Consider the following 8,084-nt stretch of genomic DNA (forward strand, 5'->3'; position numbering starts at 1 on the left):
TAGTCCAAGCTTTGTGTACATACCTTCCATTTTATACTGCACTTATGTATAATAGTCCAATTTTTCTCCTAGATTTTGTGTTTGGAAACAAATGCTGGGGATGAGGTAAGCGTCCCAGGACCAACCTCCATGTCAGTGTTATAACCATTTGTAGCAATTGTTCTACGTAAGAAAGACTGAGCCTGACTTGGTAGGAATCGCATAGCATGGTACAGGAGGGGAGACTTGAAGAATATTTTATAGGGAAGTGGGGGTAGGGAAGGGCCCGGGGAAGGGATTCAAATTGAAACGCAGATGTCTGAGAGAGGGTATAACAGAACCCAGGAGTGGAAAATTGAGGAAGATGACAGAGTTGAAAGGTACAACAGTGTTTCAGATAAAACTTTATGGATTTCCTTCCAGCATTATATGGATTGCAGTTGGAGCGAAGTCATTGGTTTTGTGTGTAATGGGTTCCACAGCCGTTAGAGATGCCAGATGTGTGTGTGTATTGTGTTCTTTGGATAGACAGTGCTAATGAGAGCCTGCACATGTTCACTTTCCTACATTTGCAATCAGCTACAGCTTTACGGGGTGCAGGCCTCATAAGGGCCTCTTCTGGGTTCACTGCAATGGGGACTCTCCTATTGTTGTGCTGTGATAATTTGGCAAAGAAGATGATGGTTAAGGCATTTGCTGACTTAAATATTACATAGGCATTACTCAGAGAAAGCCTGCTCCACTTTCAGCCTGGGAACCCTGGAAACTTTTTTGTCTTTCTTGATTCAACCTTTATAGTGTGTACTGCATTGGCTTAAAGGAAAATTAAAAAGGTCAAGCATCATTGAGTTGACCTTAAAGGAGTAGACAATTAATCTAAAGATCACAGTGTAGTCCTTTTATTAAGCTCATTTTTGTTTGCTTTTGTTTTTTGGGCCAGCTATTCTAAGGCATTAAAATACTTGGGTCTTGGTAATACTGTTTCTTTTCTCCACTTGTGTTAATACAGATATTAAGTCTAATAGTATCTACTTAGCATAAACAAGAAGATAAAAATGATTTCTATGATTGAAATGTTTGTTATTTAGCATTAAGCATCTTCCTACTCCCATGCGTTTTGCATTTTAATCCACTCAGTGCTTGGTTTGGGGATTGCTAGATTAGTTTTAATCCCCTGTCTAATAGTGGAGTAGTGGTGAGATTTATTGCACAGGCAGGGTTTGGCTCTTGGATTTAAGAGGGCTCACGTGCACTCTTCATGCATATTAAATTTGGGAAACCACCGGTTCAGTATAAAAGGTTGGGGAGACATCCTTTATCTCAGAATGGTTCTCTTTAGGCACACAAAGTGCAGGCGGCATTTATTACATTAATGAAAAGAAAATTGATTACAAGTGTTTCTCTCTTTTGGGTTCAGACTAATGTTCTCAGAATCTGTTCTTTTTTTTTTCCTTTTTCCTCTTAAAAATGTGCTCCACCATCATTTCAAAGCGTTCTGCATGTTTTCTTTATTTCTTGGGAAGCCAGCTCCGAGGGAAAGATAAATACCTTATTATATAATGGGTTCTTCCCAAGAAAAATGGCAAGGGTTGAGTACTTCCCAACCAGGGGAATAAATATTTTCAGAAACCACATAAAAATAGGATAGTTCACTGTTCCTGGGGAACCTAATAATAGCCAAAATTTCTGCATACTGATGGAAAAACGTTTTGTTTTGAAGATTGGAGGTTTATTATTATTTCAACATTTTCTATGTTTCACACGATGTGAAAATAAAAAATGTAAGATTCTTGTTAACGGAAAACTTAAAATCAGAATACCGTGGCTTTTTTTGTGTGATGAATGAGTAAAAGAAATGCTAGAGCACAACTTTTGTGTTAGTGTAAATTTTCTTCCTTTGTTCCTCTGAAGTAATTTCACTTTAGGAAAAAGAATGGGGTGCATTATGTAGTAACTGATAAATAGACAGGTGCTGGGAACGACTTGGGTTATGAGGTGGAAATTCAGATATTTATGATGTCAAAATACCATCCAATCTTTTGAATGAATCTTACCCACAGAACTTGAACTTGCACGTGATGAATTTAACCTGCGACCCAAGAAATCTTATTTAGTTTGTATTTCAAGGCTGTTTTTCTCCCCATTAAGGTCTGGTCCTCTAATGCAAGTAGTCATTAGTCTCCCAATAAAAACAAAGAGGTGCTTAAATGAAGGAAAAACAGCTCAGCTTAAAGAGCTATAATTTATTTATTTTTCTTCACAATATTCTTTTTTGAATTTTTTTTTTACATTTTACTTTAAGTTCTGGGATACATGTGCTGAAAGTGTAGATTTGTTACATAGGTATATATGTGCCATGGTGGTTTGATGCACCTATCAACCCACCATCTAGGTTTTAAGCCCGCATGCATTATGCATTTGTTCTAATGCTCTCCCTCCCCTTTCCCCTATCCCCCAACAGGCCCCGGTGTGTGATATTCCCCTCCCTGTGTCCATGGTCTAGAACTAGAAATACTGTTTGTCCCAGCAATCCTATTACTGGGTATATAGCCAAAGAGCCATACTTTAAATTAACAAAACAATGTTTCCTCTTTATGATTTGACAATTCAAAAGAGCCTTCTGTGTTCTTTAACTTTTCTTTCAAACTTTGGCTTTTGGTCATGTTTCCAAATTTATATTTATTAAATCTGTTCGGTGCTAGCTGTGAATATAAGTAACTCAAAGTCAGTGTAATCGATTTCCTCGAGAGAAAAGAACAAGAAATAAACACATTCTCTTGGAATGTTACTAATGCTATGATTTGAAATCCCGCTGAACGTGACTTTTAATATATACAGTTAATAATCTAAATAAATGGACTTCATAGTAATTTCACAAAATTTGGACCCCAGTCTGGCTTTTTAACATCTCTAAGTATCAGGTGTAAATAAGCTGTTGAATTGGATATTCTCTAAGGTACCTTTGGGCTTCAAGGTTCTGTGATCCTATGAGCTCATGTCAGACAGAAAGCTACAAACCTATTAACTCTCTGTTTTGAAAACTCAGCCAAGTTAAGTTGTGAAATATTGCCTTCATGTTGAATAAAACATTAATATAATAATACTTTCTTTTGCATTTCATTCCCCAGCCAAATGCCAGCTCTACGAGGACAGGAACATTGTCTGTCTTGTTCGTTGTTGCTTTCCCAGAGCTTGGACTAGGTCTGTGACATGTCACATTTAAGAAGTGAAAAAAATTAATGGATGGATTGCTCTACAGAGAAGAGATATTCAAGTCACTTCTGAATAAGTTCTCAGACAACAACTTCTTGTGTATAGTCATGTACCACATGATGTTTACTTCAACAGCAGACTGCTATGTGATGGTGGTTCCGTAAGATTATATCGGAACTGAAAAATTCCTATCACCTAGTGATGTCTTAGCCATCCTAAAGTCATAGGGTAGTGCATTACCTTTTCTATGTTTAGATAAACAAATACCATTGTTTTACAGTTGCCTACAGAATTCAGTATAGTGACACATTCAACAGGGTTATAGTATAGGAGCAACAGGCTATGCCATATAGCCTAGGTGTATAGTAGGCTGTACCATCTAGGTTTGTATAAGTACATGTTCACACGATGACGAAATTGCCTAATGACTAATTCCTCAGAACATACTCCTATCTGTAAGCAATGTATGACTATGTTCTGTAGAATTAGGGAATGCAGCTGGGTGGGGTGGCTCACGCCTGTAATCCCAGCACTTTGGGAGGCCGAGGTGGGCAGATCACCTGAGGTCGAGAGTTCGAGACCAGCCTGACCAACATGGAGAAACTCTGTCTCTACTAAAAATACAGAATTAGTCGGGTGTGGTGGCGCATGCCTATAATCCCAGCTACTTGGGAGGCTGAGGCAGGAGAATGACTTGAACCCCGGAGGCAGAGGTTGCGGTGAGCCAAGATTGTGCCATTGCACTCCAGCCTGGGCAACAAGAGCGAAACTCTGTCTCAAAAAAAAAAAAAAAAAAAAAAAATTAAAGGAATGTGTTCTTTTAAACAATAAGGAATGAAATTCGTGGTCAGCCAGAGTATAAACAAGGTTATGGAAGTAGAGTGGGGAGGAAGGGTTTGAATCTGGGAGTCAAAATTGGGTACAGTATATTTCCATAATGTATATGTGTATATATGTATATATATAATAACATTATACATTATATGAAGCATATATGTATATATAAATAAAATGTAATGAAATCACAGAGATAAGGCAGCAAAATGAACATTTTTTTAGACATTCTTGAGAAAACATTTTAGATCGCTATTTCTGTTTAAAAATAACATAAATATACCATAGAGCAGCACTTTTCAAATTTAAGGTGCATGTGGATCACCTGGGTATTTTATGAAAATGCAGAATCTGATTTGGTAAGTTTTGTCGGGGCGGCACAAGAGTCTGCGTTTTTAAAAAATTCCCAAATGATGCTAATATAGCTGGTCCATGACCACATTTAGAATAGCAAGTCTTGGCCAGCTGCAGTGGCTCGTGCGTGTAATCCCAGCACTTTGGGAGGCTGAGGCGAGCGGATCACCTGAGGTTGAGAGTTCAAGACCAGCCTCACCAACATGGAGAAACCCCGTCTCCACTAAAAATACAAAATTAGCCAGTTGTGGTGGCACATGCCTATAATCCCAGCTACTTGGGAGGATGAGGCAGGAGAATCGCTTGAACCCGAGAGGCGGAGGTTGCGGTATGCCGAGATTGCACCATTGCACTCCAGCCTGGGCAACAAGAGTGAAACTCTATCTCAAAACAAACAAACAAACAAACAAACAGAATAGCAAGGCTCTAGGAAACTTACAAAATGCCATTTATGTATGCTTTCATTAAAATCAACGAGAAAATCCCATCACCATTTCAAAGCCATATGAAACACATCTCCTCCAAGAACATTTCCTCTATAAATCACCAAAATATTTACTGTGCATCTGCTATTAAAGATCAGTAACTATGCTAGTTTCTTTGTCTATTTTAGTTCTTATGCTGTATTATAGTTAGAGGGCATCTGTTTGTTATTCACCATGAACTCTTTTAGAGCAGGGATTGTATCTTAAATAATTACTTGTCTAATCTCAAAGTTCATAATTTTTTGGCAACACCGGGAATATAACTTTCTGTACTAGAGCCATAACACACTATGAAGTATGAAAAGAGCACTTTTTAAAATTGTGAAACATGCATATAAAAGAATATAAAATTATGTATATGTGGAACTTAAATATGACTAATACAACAAATACCCATGTATCCATTTTATTTATGTGTGTACACTCTTCCCTGTCCCCTGGAGGTGGCCATTATCTTTCACTAATTCTTCCTTTGATTTTATATAAATTTTTATAATACATATATGTATCCATAAACAATGTATGACTTGGTTTTGCATGGTTTTTTGCACTTTATATAAATAAAATTACGCTTTTCCGCACTACCTACAGAGGGGTCCATACATTGTTGTTCTGGATTCCCGTCGTAACTTAAAGGGAAACTTTCACAATGTCTGGAGCCCCTGATGTCCTGCAGATGAAGGAGGAGGATGTCCTTCAGTTCCTTGCAGCAGGAACCCACTTAGGTGGCACCAAACTTGACTTCCAGATGGAACAGTACATCTATAAAAGGAAAAGTGATGGCATCTACATCATAAATCTGAAGAGGACCTGGGAGAAGCTTCCGCTGGCAGCTCGTGCCATTGTTGCCATTGAAAACCCTGCTGATGTCAGCGTTATATCCTCCTGGAATACTGGCCAGAGGGCCATGCTGAAGTTTGCTGCTGCCACTGGAGCCATTCCAATTGCTGACCGCTTTACTCCTGGAACCTTCACGAACTAGATCCAGGCAGCCTTCCCGGAGCCACCGCTTCTTGTGCTTACTGACCCCAGGGCTGACCACCAGCCTCTCACGGAGGCATCTTATGTTAACCTACCTACCATTGCTCTGTGTAACACAGATTCTCCTCTGTGCTGTGTGGACATTGCCATCCCATGCAACAACAAGGGAGCTCACTCAGTGGGTCTGATGTGGTAGATGCCGGCTCGGGAAGTTCTGCGCATGCGTGACACCATTTCCCATGAACACCCCTGGGAGGTCATGCCTGAGCTCTACTTCTACAGAGATCCTGAAGAGATTGAAAAAGAAGAGCAGGCTGCTGCTGAAAAGGCAGTGACCAAGGAGGAATTTCAGGGTGAATGGACTGCTCCAGCTCCTGAGTTCACTGCTACTCAGCCTGAGGTTACAGACTGGTCTGAAGGTGTGCAGGTGCCCTCTGTGCCTATTCAGCAGTTCCCTACTGAAGACTGGAGCGCTCAGCCTGCCACGGAAGACTGGTCTGCAGCTCCCACTGCTCAGGCCACTGAATGGGTAGGAGCAACCACTGAATGGTCTTAAGCTGTCCCTGCATGGGCTCTTAAGCAACATGGAAAAATGGTTGATGGAAAATAAACATCAGTTTCTCAAATAAATAAATAAATAAGTAAAATTACATGGCATGTATTCTTCTGTAAAGTGCTTCATTTTTTAACAATATATTTTTGAGATTCATTGATGTTGCTGCATCCAGCTAATAATTCACTCAAGTTAATTGCTGTATGTTATTCCATTTTATTAATAGACCACAATTTATCCTTTCTACTGTTAATAGTCATTTGGATTGTTTTGTTATTCATACAAAAATACTCCTGTACATGTCTTTTGGTTACATACGCAAGGGTTTCTCTAAGGCACATGTAGAAATGAGCTCCTACATCATAGAGTCTGGACACCAACTTTACTAGATAATGCCAAACTTTTTTTTTTTTTTCCCTAAGATGGTTGCACTACTTAACATTCATACTAGCAGAAGAGAGTTTCCTATTCTTTTAAAAAATTAATTTTGGTAAACATATGCATAACATACAATTTACCATCTTAACCATTTAAGTGTGGAGTTGAGTAATATTAAGTATATTCACATTGTTGTGCAACTAGTCTCTAGAACTTCTTCCTCCTGTGAGACCAAAAGTCTATACCCATAAGATGATAACTCTCCCTTTCTTCCTGCTGCCTGCCCCTGGCAACTGCCATTCTACTTTTTGCTTCAATTAATTTAATTACTGTAAATACCTCATATAAGTAGAATCATAGTATTTGTCTTTTCGTGACAGTTTTATAGGTTTCATTCGTGTTATAGCATATGTCAGAATTTCCTTTTTTAAGGCTGGATAATATTCCATTGTATGTATATACCATGTTTTGTTTATCCATTCATCCATTGACTTGGTTCTTCTGATACTTGGGTGCTTCCACTTTTAGCTGTTATAAATAATGCTACTGTGAACATGGATGACCAATATCTCTTTCAGATTGTACTTTCAGTTCTTTTAGATATATATCCGGAAGTGGAATTGCTGGATCCTATGCTAACTCTATTTTTTTGAGGAACTGCCATAACCATCTACCATAGTGGCTTCACCATTTTACATTTCCACTAACAGTGCACAAGGGTTGTAAATTTTTCATATTCTTTTTGATGGTAGCCATTCTGATGGGTGTAAGGTGATAACTCGTTGTTTTGATTTGCATTTTTCTAATGATTAATAATATTGAACATCTTTTCAATAATTGTGTGTCTTCTTCGGAGAAATGTCTATTTAACTCCCTTGCCCATTTAAAAATCAGGTTGTGTGGGTTTTGTTGTTGTTGTGGAGTTACAGAGTTCTTTATTCTGAATATTAACCCCTTAACATATAGGTGATTTGTAAATATTTTCTCCCATTTGGTAGGTTGTCTTTCACTCTGTTGTGTCCTTTGTACAGATGTTTTATATTTTGATGTAATCCAATTTATCTACCTTGACTTTCGTTGCTTGTGCTTTTGGTATCATATTTAATCATTGCCAAATCCAATTTTATGAAGTTTTTCTTTCTGTTTTTTTCTAAGAGTTTTATGGTTTGAGGTCTTATAATTTATTTCGAATTTTGTATATGTTGTAAAGTAATGCTCTAACTTAATTTTTTTTGCATGTGGATTTCTAGTTTTTCTAACACCACTTGTTGAAAAAACTATTCTTTCACCATTGAATGGATTTAGCA

The 8,084-nt window shown here is 38.1% G+C and overlaps 1 pseudogene; it reads left to right on the forward strand.

Moving 5' to 3' along the window:
* Nucleotides 1-5,459: 5,459 nt before the first annotated feature.
* Nucleotides 5,460-6,450, forward strand: LOC100969137 (small ribosomal subunit protein uS2-like; annotated as a pseudogene).
* Nucleotides 6,451-8,084: the final 1,634 nt, after the last annotated feature.

Source organism: Pan paniscus, chromosome 18 (assembly GCF_029289425.2).
Source record: "Pan paniscus chromosome 18, NHGRI_mPanPan1-v2.0_pri, whole genome shotgun sequence".
Lineage (NCBI taxonomy): Eukaryota > Metazoa > Chordata > Mammalia > Primates > Hominidae > Pan > Pan paniscus.